This window comes from Rattus norvegicus, chromosome 9 (genome assembly GCF_021556685.1).
Source record: "Rattus norvegicus strain SHRSP/BbbUtx chromosome 9, alternate assembly SHRSP_T2T, whole genome shotgun sequence".
In the NCBI taxonomy this organism is placed as follows: domain Eukaryota; kingdom Metazoa; phylum Chordata; class Mammalia; order Rodentia; family Muridae; genus Rattus; species Rattus norvegicus.
In genome coordinates, this window is record NC_141542.1 from 5,102,088 (window position 1) to 5,120,200 (window position 18,113).

The following is an 18,113-nucleotide window of genomic DNA, read 5'->3' on the forward strand; positions in this document are numbered from 1 at the left end:
AGCAAAACTGACTTTATTGGATGCTTTACCATAGAACATGGGGACTTCAGTTCAATAAATGATTTATGCCATTGATGTAGTTCTCTGTGTTTTCCTTTACACAAAAGAGATATTAATAAAATAGCATGATTTAGGCATGGAAAAGTAGTTTAGTATGAAAAAGTTCTTGCTGTGTCAGCAAAAAGATCTGATATAATCCCTAGCAACAATATAAAAAGCCAAGCATGAGAGTTGGGGCACAGACAAAAGAGGATCACTGGCCTTGCTAACTGCCAGCTTAGCTCCAAGTTCAATGAGTGACATTGTCTCAAGGAAATAAGGTGGCAAGTAACACTGCTGGATGCATGATGTCAACATCTGTGTTCCATGTAAACCCCTGTCCAAAGGCATAGTATATGCAGATTCTGAAAAAAGGCAAAATTGGAAAATTTGTTATTTCTACAAAACTACCACTTGAGGCACTCTGAGGAAAAAAATTCATCATGGAAAATAGTTGTTAATGAATAAAATGAGTCTCTGGGCTCATATTTCCAATTATAGCAGTAGAATGATTGAGGGGACAAAGCTCCAGAAAGAGACATTTGGGAGCACTCCCCAATCAAATAGGAGCCTGAGAAACAAGGCTACAGATCTGCTCCAGACAGCCATTTATCCCTATTAACTCAGACTATTAATATTAATATATTCTGGAAGAGAAAGCCAGGGGCCCACTCTTTTATCTTGCTGTGCAGAAACTGAATATTGAATGACCTTGAATAAATGGAGTGTTATTGATGCCATTTTTGTCTCAAAAGAAGGAAAACCAGGGAGCCATCCCTAATCTCTCTCTTTTGTTTGGTTTGAGTTTTAGTCTCAAAGAAACCTAAGCAAAAACTCAAAGTACCAGGCTATAAAGACAAGTGTAATTTTAGATAGTGTGGCCTGTGAAGAGCTCATCTTTTCTCTATCTGTTAGCAAGACTAGACTCTCTGAACTCGACAGAGAAGGAGCATATTCCCTTTCACTGCCAATTGAAGATGATTTAAGAATGAGAAGACCCTACCCGAAGGTTTGTGCTCTCTAAGGAAAATTAGGCACATAATGAGAAAAGACTTCCAGGATTCATTAGTGGTGCAGTTCCACATTTTATTAAGTGCAGTGAGCCTGGTTTACTTCATGAAAAGGTCTGAGTACATGAAGGACAAGATATTAAAGACAATGAAGAAAAGCAGTTTCACTACATAAAGGTGCTGTGTGTCTAAAGCATACAAACTCCCCAGCAATCACAATCATGAGGTTAGAAAATGGCTAACACCAACTTTAGTATTTGTTGTTTGATATTTTGTTTTAATGATTTTTTCTTCATTTGGAGATGTTTTAAAGCATCTTATTATTAAGCTTAATCTTTGACAATTATTTACATAAACATAATGCTGTTTGATTACCCTCTCTCTTCCTGTGAGACTAAAACAGGAACAATATGCATTACAAGTTAATGAGAAAACAAAACAATAAAAATATACCTTGCAGGTTTAGGGTTTTGTTTGTAGTGAAGATTAAGTTCCAGTTTTTACAATGTTAAATCTGTGAAATACTTACAGAATAAGTTTGTTTGTCCTGTATTAAGTCCTTGCAAGTTAAGATTTCTATTTGTAATGAAGAATACATTTATTTCTACTCTGACATAAAATGCAAAATCTGTTTTGAGGTATTTACTCATTTACTTATTTATTTATTTGTATTTTTTTTCAAGACTAGGTATAACTAGCTCCAGCTGCCCTGGAAATAGCCCTATATTTTTAATTGATGATCTTATAGCATATAGTATTGGTGTTCTGTTCAGAATGTTGTCTCATATGCCAAAGTGTTTAAGGCTATTTTCTACTTTCTCCTCTATCAAGTTCAGTGTTTCTGGTTTTATGGTAAGGTCGTTGATCTACTTGTACTTGAGATTTGAGCAGGATAATAAATATGGCATCATTTGAATCCTTCCACCTGGAGACACCCAGTTTGACAAAATCTATTTTTTGAAGATTTTTCTTTTCAGATGATAATTTCTGGCTTCCCTGTCCTTAGGTGTGAATTTATGTCTGGGCCTAGAATTCAATTCTGTTTGTTGTTGTATCTGTTTTTATGCCAATACCTTGTGGGTTTTATCACTGTAGCTTTATAGTATGACTTGAAAATCAGTGAAAGTAATACCTCCAACATTTTTTGTTGTTCTTTTTGTTGTTGTTCTTTTTTGTTTTGTTTTTCATATTCAGAATTGTTCTAGATATCCTGGGTTCTTGGATTTTGGTTTTCTCTATGAAGTTGAGAATTGTCATTTCCTGGTCTGTAAAGAATTGTGTTGGAATTCTGATGGGGATTCCATTCAGTCAGTAGACTTTTTTGATAAAAACGACCATTTTTACTGTTAATCCTACCAATCCCTGAGGATCGAGATCTTTCCATTTTCTGGTATCGTCTTCAATTTTTCCTTCAAAGATTATAAGCTTATAAGCATAGAAATCTTTCATTGACTTGATTAGACATTATCTACATCTTGAGGCTCATGTGAAGAGTGATTGTTTCCTCATTTTCTTCCTCAGCCTGTTTATCATTTCTATATAGAAAGGCTACTGAGTACTTACAGTTAATCTTGTATGCAACTACTGTGCTAAAAGTGTTTATCAACTCTCGGAGATACCTAGTAGAATTTTTAGGGTCACTAATGTACTCTCATTTCATCCAAAGTTAATGATACTTTCAATTCTTCCTTTCCAATTTGTGTCCCGTTGATCTCATTTGGCTGTCTTATTGCTATAGATAAAACTTCAAGTGCTATGTTGAATAGTATGAACAGAGTGGAATGTCTTGTTCCTTATTTTAGTGGAATTAGTTTGCATTTCTATCCATTCAATTTGCTATTAGCTATCGACTTGAAGTAAATCAAGATATGTTCCTTTTCCACTAATCTTGTGAATACTTTTACCATGAAGGGGTGGTAGAATTTATTAAAGACTTTTCACATATCACTATCTGCAGATGACATGATAGCATATTTAAGTGATCCCAAAAGCTCCACCAGGGAACTACTAAAGCTGATAAACAACTTCAGCAAAGTGGCTGGGTATAAAATTAACTCAAATAAATCAGTAGCCTTCCTCTACACAAAAGAGAAACAAATCTACAAAGAAATTAGGGAAACGACACCCTTCATAATAGTCCCAAATAATATAAAATACCTCAGTGTGACTTTAACCAAGCAAGAGAAAGATCTGTATGATAAGAACTTCAAGCCTCTGAAGAAAGAATTTGAAGAAGATCTCAGTAGATGGAAAGATCTCCCATGTTCATGGATTGGCAGTATAATGTATTAAAAATGGCCATTTTACCAAAAGCGATCTACAGATTCAATGCATTCCCAATCAAAATACCAATCCAATTCTTCAGAGGGTTAGACAGAACAATTTGCAAATTCATCTGGAATAACAAAAAACCCAAGATAGCTAAAACTATCCTCAACAATAAAAGGACTTCTGAGGGAAACACTATCCCTAAAGTCAAGCAGTATTACAGAGCAATAGTGATAAAAACTGCATGATATCGGTACAGAGACAGATGGATAGACCAGTGGAATACAATCGACGACCTAGAAATGAATTCACATACCTATGGTCACTTGATTTTTGACAAAGGAGCCTAAACCATCCAATGGAAAAAAGAGCATTTTTAGCAAATGGTGCTGGTTCAACTGGAGGTCAACATGTAGAAGAATGCAGATCGATCCATGCTTATCACCCTGTACAAAGCTTAAGTCCAAGTGGATCAAGGACCTCCACATCAAACCAGATACACTCAAACTAATAGAAGAAAAAGTGGGGAAACATCTCGAACACATGGGCACTGAAGAAAATTTCCTGAATAAAACACCACTGGCTTCTACTCTAAGATCAAGAATCGACAAAGGGGATCTCATAAAACTGCAAAGCTTCTTTCAGGCAAAGGACACTGTTGTTAGGACAAAATGGCAACCAAATGATTGGGAAAAGATCTTTGCCAATCCTACAAATGATAGAGGGCTTATATCCAAAGTATACAAAGAACACAAGAAGTTAGACCACAGGGAGACAAATAACCCTATTAAAATATGGGGTTCAGAGCTAAACAAAGAATTCCCAGCTGAGGAATACCAAATGGCTGAGAAACACCTAAACATCTTTAGTCATAAGGGAAATGCAAATCAAAACAACCCTGAGATTTCACCTCACACCAGTGAGAATGGCTACGATCAAAAATTCAGGTGACAGCAGATGCTGGCAAGTATGTGGAGGAAGAGGAACATTCCTCCATTGTTGGTGGGATTGCAGACTGGTACAACCATTCTGGAAATCTGTCTGGAGGTTCCTCTGAAAATTGGACATTGAACTACCTGAGGACCCAGGTATATACCCAAAAGATGTCCCAACGTATAACAAAGACACGTGCTCCACTATGTTCATAGCAGCCTTATTTATAATAGCCAGGAGCTAGAAAAAACCCAGATGCCCTTCAGCAGAGGAATGGATACAGAAAATGTGGTACATCTACACAATGGAATATTACTCAGCTATCAATAGCAATGACTTTATGAAATTCATAGGCAAATGGATGGAACTGGAAAGTATCATCCTGAGTGAGGTAACACACTCACAGAAAAACACACATGGTATCCACTCATTGATAAGTCAATATTAGCCTAAATGCTTGATTTACCCTAGATGCACAGAACACATGAAACTCAAGAAGGATGACCAAAATGCAAATGTTTCACTCCTTCTTCAAAAGGGGAACAAGAATACCCTTGGCAGGGAATAGGGAGGCAAAGTTTAGAACACAGGCAGAAGGAACACCCATTCAGAGCCTGCCCCACATGTGGCCCATACATATACAGCCACACAATTAGACAAGATGGATGAAGCAAAGAAATGCAGGCCGACAGGAATTGGATATAGATCTCTCCTGAGAGACACACCCAGAATATAGCAAATACATAGGCAAATGCCAGCAGCAAACCACTGAACTGAGAACGGGACCCCTGTTGAAGGAATCAGAGAAAGGACTGGAAGAGCTTGAAGGGGCTCGAGACCTCATATGAACAACAATGCCAACCAACTAGAGCTTCCAGGGACTAATCCACTACCCAAAGACTATATATGGACTGACCCTGTGCTACAACCGCATAGGTAGCAATGAAGAGTCTAGTAAGAGCACCAGTGGAAGGGGAAGCCCTTGATCCTGCCAAGACTGAACCCCCAGTGAACGTGATGGTTGGGGGCAGGGCGGTCATGGGGGGGGGGGGAGGATGGAGAAGGGAACACCTATAGAGAAGGGAAAGGGGAGGGGTTAGGGGGATGTTGGCCAGGAAACCAGGCAGGGGAATAACAATCGAAATGTAAATAAGAAATACTCAAGTTAATAAAGATGAAAAAAAATTTAAAAAAAGACTTTTCACTATCTAATGAAATGATCCTTAGATATTTTTTTTTGCTTTATTTTCATAATGCATTACTTTACTGTTTTTCTTATGTTCAACAATCCTTACATCTCTGGGATGAAGCCTACCTGTTCATGGTGAGTGATCTCTTGGATGTATTCTTGCATTTGATTGGCAAAAATTTTATTGAGTATTTTTCATCTGTGTTCCCAAGGTAAACTGTTCGGTTTTCTCTTCCTGTTTGCTCATTATGTAGTTTTTACATCAACTACAAATATGTAATGTGTGTCCTCATAAAATCAACACTTATCTATATGTGCTACCTCAGCATAATCCTCCAGCTTCCTGTGCTATATTCCTTCCATGTTTCCCTAGATGATGAACTATAACCTGGATGTATGAGATGGAATCCACGCGTTCCTCATGAAGTTGGTTTTGGTAAGTGTTTTATTAGGGCAACAGAAAACAAATTAGAGCATCTGACTTTTATGTATGTTTCGGGCATTCAAACTCAAGTCCTCATGTTTTCACTTTAAAACCTTACCCAACCATCTCCCAGTACATTTCCAATTGCTGTGAAATGATCACATTCTCGTTGTAGAATGTCAGATTCCCCAAACTTGAACATGCACTGTAGGAGGGAAGAAACATCACATATCTTGAAAGGTGGAAACTTGACTGAGTCTAGACAATCCCCACCCCACAATCTTTAGGGAAGCTAAGAGGGAGGCAATGATGACCAAGAAGCAGTGACAGGAGATAAATCTTTGGACTTGTAGAGTTTCATTCAACTTGTGTTGTTTTTGTGAGTCACCTTCTATGTTGAAGTGGGGTATTTTGGTAAGGCAGCTGCTTTTGTGTCAGCAATGCTCTAAAGTACTCTCCAGTGAAACCCCTGTTTCTCATCCCCCCAAAAACTCATCGCATCACCAAGTTGGACTTTGATACAGTTGTCACTTTGGTCTGACATGGCTTTTTTCATAAGTCATCTAGTCCTCTCTTCTCTCTTCTCTCATTTCACTCTATCCCTCACTCTTCTGTATGTGTGTACTTATTGCATGTCCCCAAGAAAAGACCTTTACAAAATATGTAGGAATAATTAATATATGCAGTATTCGTGTTACTTAAGGATTAGAACTATATATTTTATTAAATTTCCTTTACTCAAAAACCCAACAAAATGTAAGGGTGTTTTTGGCCTAAATTAAAATGATAATGTTCAAAATTATACACAAAACTGCTACTAGATCTTCTGCTTTTGTTCTATTGATATCATTATATATTAAAATAAATTGGGTAGACACATGTGCATACGTGCACACACCAGCACTTAAAGCAGTTTTTTTCTATTTTCCTTTCTTTTGTTGGATATTTTCTTTATTTACATTTCAAATGTTATTCCCTTTCCTTCTTTCCCTCCAAAGAACCCCTATATTATCCTCCATTCCCCTCCTTCAGTTAGGGTGCCCCCACCTACCCATCTGCTCCCTCCTGCCTCCCCTCCCTGGCATCCCCCAATACTGGGGCATCAAGCCTTCAAAAGACCTAGGGCCTCTTCTCCCATTGATGCTTGACAAGGCCATTCTTTGCTACAGATGTGGCTGGAGCCAGGAGTCACTCCATGGGTACTCTTTGATTGGTGGTTTTGTCCATGGGAGCTCTGGGATGTCTGGTTAGTTGATATTTTTGTTCTTCCCATGGGGTTGTAAACATCTTGAGCTCCTTCAGTCCTTTCTCTAACTCCTCCCTAGGTATCCCAGTGCTCAGTCTGATGAGTAGTTGCAAGCATCTTAATTTGTATCAGAGCCTCTCGGAGGACACTATAGCAGGCTCCTTTCAGCATGCACTTCTTGGCATCCACAATAGTGTCTGATTTTGGTGACTGTATATGGGATGGATCCCCAGGTGGGGCAGACTCTGAATGGCCTTTCTTTCAGTCTCTGTTCCACATTTTGTCTTCTCACTTCCTCCTGTGAGTATTTTGTTTCCCCTTCTAAGAAGGATAGAAGCATTCACACGTTGGTCTTCCTTTATCTTGAGCTTCATGTGGTCTGTGGATTATATCGTGGGTATTCAGAGCTTTTGTGCTAATATCCACTTATCAGTAAGTGCATACCGTGTGTGTTATTTTGTTATTAGGTTACCTCACTTAGGATGACACTTTCTAGTTCTATCTATTTGCCTAAGAATTTCATGAAGTCATTTAAGTACTTAAATAGCCCTATAAATCACGCGAATGCCAGCAGCAAACCACTGAACTGAGAATAGGACCCCCGTTGAAGGAATCAGAGAAAGAACTGGAAGAGCTTGAAGGGGCTCGAGACCCCATATGTACAACAATGCCAAGCAACCAGAGCTTCCAGGGACTAAGCCACTACATAAAGACTATACATGGACTGACTCTGGACTCTGACCTCATAGGTAGCAATGAATATCCTAGTAAGAGCACCAGTGGAAGGGGAAGCCCTGGGTCCTGCTAAGACTGAACCCCCAGTGAACTAGACTGTGGGGGGGAGGGCGGCAATGGGGGGAGGGTTGGGATGGGAACACCCATAAGGAAGGGGGGGGTAAGGGGGATGTTTGCCCGGAAACCGGGAAAGGGAATAACACTTGAAATGTATATAAGAAATACTCAAGTTAATAAAAAAAAATAGCCCTATAAATCACAATGCTAGGAATCTTAGTCCCAGTCTGAAAACAGACTATGTAACTAAAAGCAAAATCCAGTCTTGGGGCATTCCGCTCATGATTTTTCCTCAAAGTCTGTAAGAGCATGCTAGAAATGTCATTCAATGTACAGTGTGACTTTCCACTGTTTATGGATATCTTTCCTTGGCTAATCTCCTGCATGTAGCAGCTATCTAAACATGAAGCCACTCCATGTCAGAAATATTATAACCCAGTGGACTTGTAAAATTCTTATGATTATTTTAAGATCTATTACTTACATAGGGACAGAAGTATTTGTAGCATTTTGCATTCAGCAAGACATGCATCATTAAGAAAATATCTGCAAATATTAGAAACAAAGAGGTTATAATTAAATAACTGAGTAGCAGTGAACTTCAGGTGCTCAAGATACAGACATATAAGAATAAAAGAGAGGAATCATATATAGCAACTCTGAATTTGGGAGAACACTAAGTATACCAGTTAATTTTTCCAATTTTTGTGACAAAACATATAACAGAAGCAACTAAAGAAAGTATTGTTTATTTTGTTTCACATTTTGATAATCCAGTGCATCTCCTCAGGGATGTCTGTCACAGTTGCCCACACATGATGCTGCTATGTTACTCTGCATCCACGGTCAGGAAGCAGAGAGATGAATGCTGGTCCTTAGCCTACTTTCTCATTTTCACTTACATGAGATGTCAGTCCAGGAATTGTCTTTTCAAAATTCAGGTTGGGTGTTCCTTGCTCACCCAACCATCCTTGAAATACCCTCACAAACCAAGGTGTGCAACCACCAAGATCTGTAACTCATTAAGTTTTCACTGGAATTAAGCATCACAGAAAGAAAGATTTAATCAAACCACTGCAGTACCCAATGAAGACATGAGAAATTGTAAAGTCATATACTCTAACATTTAGCCTATTAAGGCAAAAAATGAAGACATGTTAAAAATCTACTAAAATTTTATTTTGGTTCTTTAATTCTACATCTCATCAACTTCTTTCTCTTCCCTACATAGCACTTTCTCCTTGTCCCTTTCCTAGATACCTTATGATAAATGTGATAAAAGTATCCTGAACAAGTAGCTTAGGGGAGAAAAAGTTCATTTTGTCCATTATTTCAGAAGGATATGATATATCAAACTGGGAACTGCCTGGCAGCAGACATAGAAGAGAATGCAGCAAGAGTAAGAAGTAGTTGGTCACAATGTATCTATATTCAGGAATCCAAGAACAAAAAATGAAAATTAAGTGTGATTACAAAGCCTCGAGGCCCTTTCCTAGTGACCCACTTCCAACAATGCTCCACCTCCTAGAAATTCCACAAGCATCCGTATAGCATCAGTAGTTGTGGTCCATATGTTCAAATAGGTAAGCCTATGAGGGAGTTACCATTTAAACCACACAACCTGTTTGCTCCTTTTCCACTCTATCTCTAGAGCTGATAGGGCCTTTATGAGTTCAACCCTGCCAATTGTCAATGCTGTCTCTCACTGGTTCATCCACTCATCCTGTCAAGTCACAGTCCTTTTCACTTCCCAATGAACTTTTGAATCTCTGATAATTATTTCAAAGCAAACAAAAGGCCACACAAAATGAACCATTTCTTTGTTGTCTTTTTAATTTCCTAAATGACTTGTTTCATACTATTAACACACTTTAGACATATCCTCCCTTCTGCAGATATCTGTATGTCCCAGCTCAAGTAAGTGTTCCCTCCTACTGTCTCATAGTCAAATGCTCTGTTCTATTTTGCAACACCATGTGTTGGATTAAGTGGATATACGTGTAATAATTATGAAGAATCTTGCTACTGTGCTCTTAAAATATTGCTTGACTTTTATCATTGTGTCTAGTTCAGTTCCCTCTGTATACTCTTGTATCTTCGGTTCTCCAAAGTACAAAAGTGGAACATCCTCTCTCAAGTTGGCAGACATTTTCTTATCATCTCCATTACACTTTTTCTGTAGCTTTATCCATCAACTTGACATTAGCATGTAGGTTATTTGCTATGTACTTACAATCATGAAGATACTTTACAGGCTGGATTTCAGAAAAGACTTTCTTTACTGGTTTGCCCATACTTGTGTCATCAACACTCACGGAAGTCGAGGAAGTCTTTCAGTTAACACAGAAATGAGAATGGAATATACATAGTTTACTCAACAGATACTGAAGTATAACAAAGCACAAGATGTGTCCAAGCACATGGCCATCACTGGAAACCAAATTCACAAGTGTGAACAGAAAGTGGGCTGAGTATGTCAAGTAGTAGCACCAATATCACATCAAACTTCTTACAAAAAACTGGAGGGTGATCTACAGTAGGGAAACACTTCTTTGTCCCTAATGATCACATATAAATCATAATCATGTAAACCAATAGATACAATATAGCTAAGATAGGAGATGCATTTGAAAGACGGTAGGAGAGAAATCAACATGATTTAGTGTCATGAAAAATATTGGGAATTCTACTATAGTATGTCTCATTGATCACATGGGATGATAAGTCAATAGTACAGACAAGACCATCAGTCATCAGTCTTAGAATAGTGAATGTCATAAGTTATAATCCTTCAAGAAATTGAAATTAACCACAAGAGATCAAAGCTGCTTTCTCACCATGGTGCTTCCTAGCACCATGTATAGAAGTGGGGATAGGAACATGGACTATAAATGAGAGTCTTAGCTCTGACAGTTGAAAATGGAAAAAAAAGACTGCCCTAGAATATTTTTAAAGATTTTTATTATTAGGTATTGAGTCAAACAATAATAGATTTCATCATCTTACATTTCATATTGCTAATAATTTGATCCCATCCATTCCCCTTCCTCTCCATTCTTCCTGTCACACTCTTTCTCTCTCTCCACCTTTCCTTTTATTCTGCCTCTACTTTTCTGTCATTTTCTGGGGGGGGGGTTAATTATTTTAATTAGGGTTTCTCACAGGAACATGTGCAACTTATCTGTAGCAAACCATTGAGGAAAATCTCTCCCTCCTCTAGCCACTATAATTGCCTATAGACTACTCTCACAGAGAGCCAGAAAACAGCATTATTATTTAAAAATCATCAGATCAGTCATGGGTGAAATGATCATTTTGGGCAATCCACTACGGAGACTAAAAGGAAGAAACTTCAACTTTGGATATGTAATGTGACACAGCATACAATGGATGCTCTGTAGTTGCCAGTCCAGTAACTTCTGAGATCATGACAAACTCTTTTGGTTATCCCATGGACAGAGAATGCTGACAACTGACCTATGATGTTACTTTTAATCCATGCTTTGTTGTTGTTGTTGTTGTTGTTGTTGTTGTTGTTGTTGTTGTTGCGGCATCATCATCCTCTTCCTCCTCTTCCTCCTCTTCCTCCTCTTCCTCCACCTCCTCCTCCTCTTCACCCTCCTCCTCCTCTCGTTTGGATATTTCTGAGATGTAAGACTGCAAAGAGGATGATTTAGTCTTTAAACAATCTCATTCACTCATAAAGAGTGATGGAAGATATTCAGAACAAAAAGAGAAGAGTCTCATGAGCCTAGGCCTCTTCCGTGGGGTTGATAGGCAGCTAACAATTCCTAGATGTAGAAAAACTCATGAGGCTCATCATTGTCTGTGGGTTATGGGTTTGGGAATTTCAGTGATATCTCCCCTGGAATGATCATTGTTTCTTTTTCTGAAATGAAATCCCCCAAAGTTCAGAATCTCCAGCAACTTGAAAATGAGAGAAAATCTTCCATAGGTATCTGTTATTCCATGGGACTGTTTGCAGCGATAAGAATGGATCGATTTGCATTCATCTACATGCTGACCTCCAGTTGAAGCAGAAAGATTCATTGAAAATGCTATCTTTTTTCCACTGGATGGAAAATACCCTTTGTAAATATCAAGTGACAATAGGTGTGTGGGTTCATTTCTGGTTCTTCAATTCTATTCTATTGATCTACCTGCCTGTCTCTGTACCAATACTATACTTTTTTTTATTAATATTGCTCTGTAATACAGCTTTAGATTAGGGATGCTCGTTCCTCCAGAAGGTCTTTTATTATTGAGGATAGTTTTCGCTATCCTGGGTTTTTTCTTATTCCAAATGATTTGCAAATTGCTCTTTCAAATTCCATGAAGAATTGAGTTGGAATTTTGATGTGGATTTCATTGCCTCTGTAGATAGATTTTGGCAAAATGGAAATTTTAAAATATTAATCCTGTCAATCCATGAGCATTGGGAGGTCTTTCCATCTTCTGAGATCTTCAATTTCTTCTTCAGAGACTTGAAATTTTTATCAAATAAATAATTCACTTGCTTGGTTAGAGTCACACTGATATATTTTATTTTATTTGTGACTATTCTGAATGGTGTCATTTCCATAATTTCTTTCCCAGATTTTGAATAGAGGAAGGCTACTGATTTTGTTTGAGTTAGTTTTATACACACCCACATTGCTGAATTTCTTTATCAGGCTTAGCAGTTCTCTGGTGACACTTTTGGGGTCACTTAAGTATACTATCATATCATCTGCAAATAGAGATATTTTAATTCTTCCTTTCCAATTTGGATTCCCTTGACCATCTTTTGTTTTCTGATTGCTCTGGCTAAAACTTTGAATACTACATTGAATAAGTAAGGAGACAGTATGCAGCCTTGTCTAGTCCCTGATTTTAGAGGGATTGCTTCAAGTTTTTCTCCATCTAGTTTGATGGGGCTACTGGTTTCTTGTATATTGCTTTTATTATATTTAGGCATGGGTTGTGAATTTTTTTAAGACTTTTAACATGAAGGAGTTTCAAATTTTGTCAAATTGTTTCTCAGCATCTAATGAGATTATCATGTTCTTTATGTTTGTTTGGTTATTTGGGGGGTTTTTTGTTTTTGTTTTTGCTTTTATCTATTTGGTTGATTTTAGCCCTGAGTTTGATTATTTCCTGCCATCTATCCTTCTTGGGGGTATTTGCTTTTTTTTGTTCTAGAACTTTTAGGTGTGTTGTCAAGCTGCTAATATATGTTCTGTGCAGCTTCTTTTTGGAGGCACTCAGAGCTGTGAGTTTTCCTCTTAGCACTGCTTTCATTGTGTCCCATAAGATTGGGTGTGCTCTGCCCTCATTTTCATTAAATTCTAAAAAGTCTTTAATTTCTTTCTTCACTTTTTCCTTGGTCAAGTTATCATTGAGTAGAACATTGTTGAACTTCCAGGTGTATGTGGACTTTCTGTCATATTTTTTTCTTTTTTTGTTATTGAAGACCAGCCTTATTTCATGGTGATATGATAGGATGCATGAGGATTATTTCAAATTTCCTCTATCTGTTGAGGTCTGTTTTGGAGAAGGTTCCATAAGTGTTGAGAAGAAGGTATGTTTTTAAGGATCAAATGTTCTATAAATATCTGTTAAATTGATTTGGTTCATAACTTCTGTTAGTTTCTCTATGTCTCTGTTTAGTTTCTCTATCCATGATCTGTCCATTGATGAGAATGGGGTGTTGAAATCTTCCACTATTATTGTGGGAGATTCAATGTGTGCTTTGAGCTTCAGAAAGGTTTCTTTTATGAATGTAGGTTCCCTTGCACCTGGAGCATAGATATTCAGGATTGAGAGTTCACCTTGGTGTATTTTTCTTTGATGAATATGAATTGTCCTTGCTTAACACTTTCGAAAACTTTTGGTTGGTAGTCAATTTTATTGGATATTGGAGTATATACTCCAGCTTGTTTCTTGAGACCATTTGCTTGGGAAATTGTTTTCAGGCTTTTACTCTGAGGTAATCTTTTTCTTTTTTACTGACTTCTGTTTCCTGTATGCAGCAAAATGCTGGGTCCTCTTTACGTATCCAGTCTGTTAGTCTATGGCTTTTTATTGGGGAATTGAGTCCAATGATATTAAGAGATATTAAGTAGTAGTGATTATTGTTTCCTTTTATTTTTGTTGTTAGAGGAGTAATCACATTTGCTTGGCTCTATTCTTTCAGGTTTATAGCAAGAACATTACTTTCTTGCATTTTTTAGGATGCAGTTTCTCTCCTTGTGTTGGAGTTTTCCATCTATTATCCTTTGTAGGGCTGGATTTGGGGAATATATTGTATAAATTTGGCTTTGTCATAGAATATCTTGGTTTCTCCATTTATGTTAATTGAGAGTTTTGCTGAATATAGCTGAGCTGGCATTTGTGATCTCTGAAGGTCTATATGACATCTACCCAGTATCATCTGGTTTCTGTTGTTTAGGTTTCTGGTCTTGCCTCTCACCATCAGGTTGTCTCTGGTTTCAGCTGGCCTTGCTATCTCTGACAGTGGCTTGACCCTCCTATAAGCCTGTGTGTCCCACACAGACCTGTTTTCTCCCAGCGGGATCTGGGTACAGAGAAGAGAACCGTAGGTCCTGGTCAGGTCTGGGTTCAGGCAGAAACTGGAAGATCCTTTCCCAGACTCTTCCTCGATTCCTCTGTCCTGGGGGTTCCAGGCGTGTCTCTTGGAGCAGAAGTTGTGGTCTTACCTTTGCTCTCAAGTGTGTCAGCATGGCTGGTGACTGGCTTTCCGCTCTAGGAGTAGGCAAAGCCAGGAAGGATCCTGTCCCTGGCTGCTCCTAGCTTCCTGTGTCTAGAGGGCTCTAGACAGGTTCCTCTTGTCCAGATTATGAGCAGAAGTGGTGGTCTCCCCTGACCTCTCAGGACTGTCTGCCTTTCTGAGAGTCCAGCTCTCTCCCCTATGGAATCTGGGTACAGAGAACTGTGGGACAGAGTCATCTCTGGTGACATGCAGAAACTGGAAGCGGTGTTTAATACTTTAATTATGTAAATCAAATAGAAATAGGAGAGGCTGAGTTTGAAGTCTCCTGGAGAAACTACTACTATTACACCCCCCAAAACCTTCTATTATACCTCGGAACATACTCTGGAGTGTGCATATGCATGTTTCCTTTTCTGTAGGGATGTTTGCATTCCTCTGCTCCTGGGAGCGTCTTTACATAGTTATTGCCATTGCGTCTTGTAAGTATACATTTTAATCATACCAGAATATATATTCCATCTATTATCCTTTGTAGGGCTGGATTTGGGGAATATATTGTATAAATTTGGCTTTGTAATAGAATATCTTGGTTTCTCCATTTATGTTAATTGAGAGTTTTGCTGGATATAGCTGGGCTGGCATTTGTGATCTCTGAAGGTCTATATGACATCTACCCAGTATCATCTGGTTTCTGTTGCTTAATTTTTTATTAGTTATATTTCTTTACTTAAATTTCAAACCTTATTCCCCTTCCCGGTTTCCTGTCCATAAGCCCTCATTCCCTCCCCTCCCCCTCCCCTGTACAGCTATTCCCCTATACATCTCCCTTATTGCCCCCCCCCCATATTCCCCTGCGCTGGGGGTCCAACCTTGGCAGGATCAAGGTCTTCCCAATCCCCTGGTGCCCCAACAAGGCTATTCTCTACTACATATGCAGTTGGACCCTTGGTCAGTCCATGTGTAGTCTTTCCGTCATATTTAACATTTTAATCAAAACTTGCTATAAATCTACAGAGTCAAGACATATCCATTCATCATAATTTGATAATATAATGAAAATTCTGTACAATTTTTTCACAAATAAGGTATTTGAAAGCTCAGAGAGACCTAATAATATACCCAATGAAAGAATTTGTGCTATATCACCTATACTTTTGTTTTTGTAATAAAATATTTGAATTTGCTCATTTTAAAATAAAGTTTTAACAAAGATTTTTTAACAAGGTTTTTAAAATACTTTTTAAAGTTTTTCCTTCTGTACATTTTTTTCAGGTGCTCACAGATCTAAAACAGGCCTCAGATTTTTGGGGAAGTGGGCTGTATACAGCTAGGAACCACCATACCTGGTGATCTAACTCTGGGCTTTTTTAACACAAGTTCTTTTTAGTGCTGAGACACATCACCAGTTCTGAAAAAAATGTGTTTAAACAAACTTAAGGGCAGGAGTGGAGATAGCACGATGGAGAGCAATGATTTTAAAAGAAAATTATGTATTAGTATATAAAGTATCAAATAAGGCCATGGGAAATTAATTTAAAAGGGAAAAGAAAAAAAATTGTCTTAAAGGAATTCCTTAGAAAAGCAAAACACAAAATGCAATAGTGTAGGGTATACAGGTAGAAATTCAAGGAACAGGGGCAGACTGTCCTCTGCCTGTGCTAGAGCTCAGTGGGAATTCAAGGAGCTGACAGGATTAGAAGAAACACTCTGTTGCCATCCCCATCCCCTCAACAATTAGCCTGAACTTGGAAGATGATAGTGTGTAGGGTATTTGCAGAGAAGTGGAGCTGTTCACTCCCCTGTGCTTGCTTTACAGCTGACAGGGGCTCCATTCAATTGCACACTTTTATTTTAAAAATTAAAAAAGAGAGATTCCTTGATAAAGATCTAATTATACTTTTAAAATTTACAAGAAGGAGTTGCCAGTTTGTCTTTTGGCTTTGTTTATATGTTCATTAAATGCCTATATTTGTCAACTCAAAGGATGACTCAGCAGTTAAGAGCACTGCTGCAGGAATCATTCCACTTCTTTAGCCTCTGGAGACATCTGTACTCATTTGGCAGACTCAAATACACATATGTACAAGCAGTCACACACAAAAAAAATAAAAATAAGTCTTTTATTTTTAACTCTGCATTTGTCATTTTCACTTAAAACTTTATTCCAAATGCCTGGTGGAGAACTTCTTTACATTTATGAAGTATTAATATAAGTTAACTTAATTAAAAAGTTCAGCACCATTTTTGGTACTACATGTAGAAGGTGATGGTGAGAAGACTAAAAACCTAGGGAATAAACATGTTCAATTCCCCCAAAAGTATACTGGGTTCCTTAGAGAGGGACACTGACAATAGGTCTTTAGTCTGTGACAGCCCTGACTTAGGCAGCATAACTCTGAAGCTGTGTCAGCTCCTGGGACACCTAGCTAGAAGAGATAACAAGACCAAAACTTAGCTGGTTTCTAAAATTCTTCAAGGTCTCACCAAATAAAATGAAACTAACATAGCAGCCACTCAAAATTGTACTAGTGTGACTACTTTGTCCTTACCAATTATATTAGAAGTTATCTAACCCTTATGGAAAATTCCCTAACCCTGCATTAAAAAGGGTCTGACACATCAGTCAAGTTCTTGTCATTTTGAATGGTTAACCCAATATGCTGGTCATTTCTGCAGAAATGCTAACTCCAGGAGCATCAGACATCTTTCTCTTTTATGTGCCCATTCCACACACATAAAAAGAAGTCAAAATAAAAATTTGAGATTCATGAAAGTTCCTTCTCTGTGATAATGCTCTGGTAGTCATGTTGTGAAGAAGCTTGCAAACACTTTAGTCACAGGGCTAGAAAGAGACTGAGGTGAGTTCAGAGTCAAAATCTGCCTAACAATATCTCCCTTTAATCCTCTTTGATTCTGGAACTATGTCAGCCCAGTAGCTGTAATTGGAAGGAGGCTTGCCAGTGACAAAATCAAATAAGACTTTCTCTTTACTGAAAGAATAAAAAATACAGCCAAAAAGTCAGAAGTTTAGAAATGCTATCTCACCCCTAAGAATCCCTAAATACCTCAAATTCCAGACCCTGCTCTCCACCTGTAATAGGTAGAAGGTCACATTTCTTGAGCCTGCTCTCCCAGAACCTAGATAAAATGGCTGAAAGATAAGGCCCTTAGATCCTGACCTAGTAAGGGTCTCCTTACTTGAGTGAGGGTCTCCCCACTCTGGGGGTCTTTCGTACTCAGTGGCTGACAATTAGATTGTCTCTGTCAGAGCTGACTCTCCAACTCAATTAAGCTAGTACCACATGATTTGTTTGTTTAAAAACCCATTCTCTCAGGCCAGTGTTCATGATTGCCACATTTGAAATTTAAAATCAATCAACATTCCTGATCTGGTAAATTGTATAAACAACACTTCATATGAATTAGTTTTCAGAATTTTAAGTCTCACAAAGTTAAGGTTAGAAAGAGAAGGCCATCTTAAAATGTCAAGGTTTAAACAA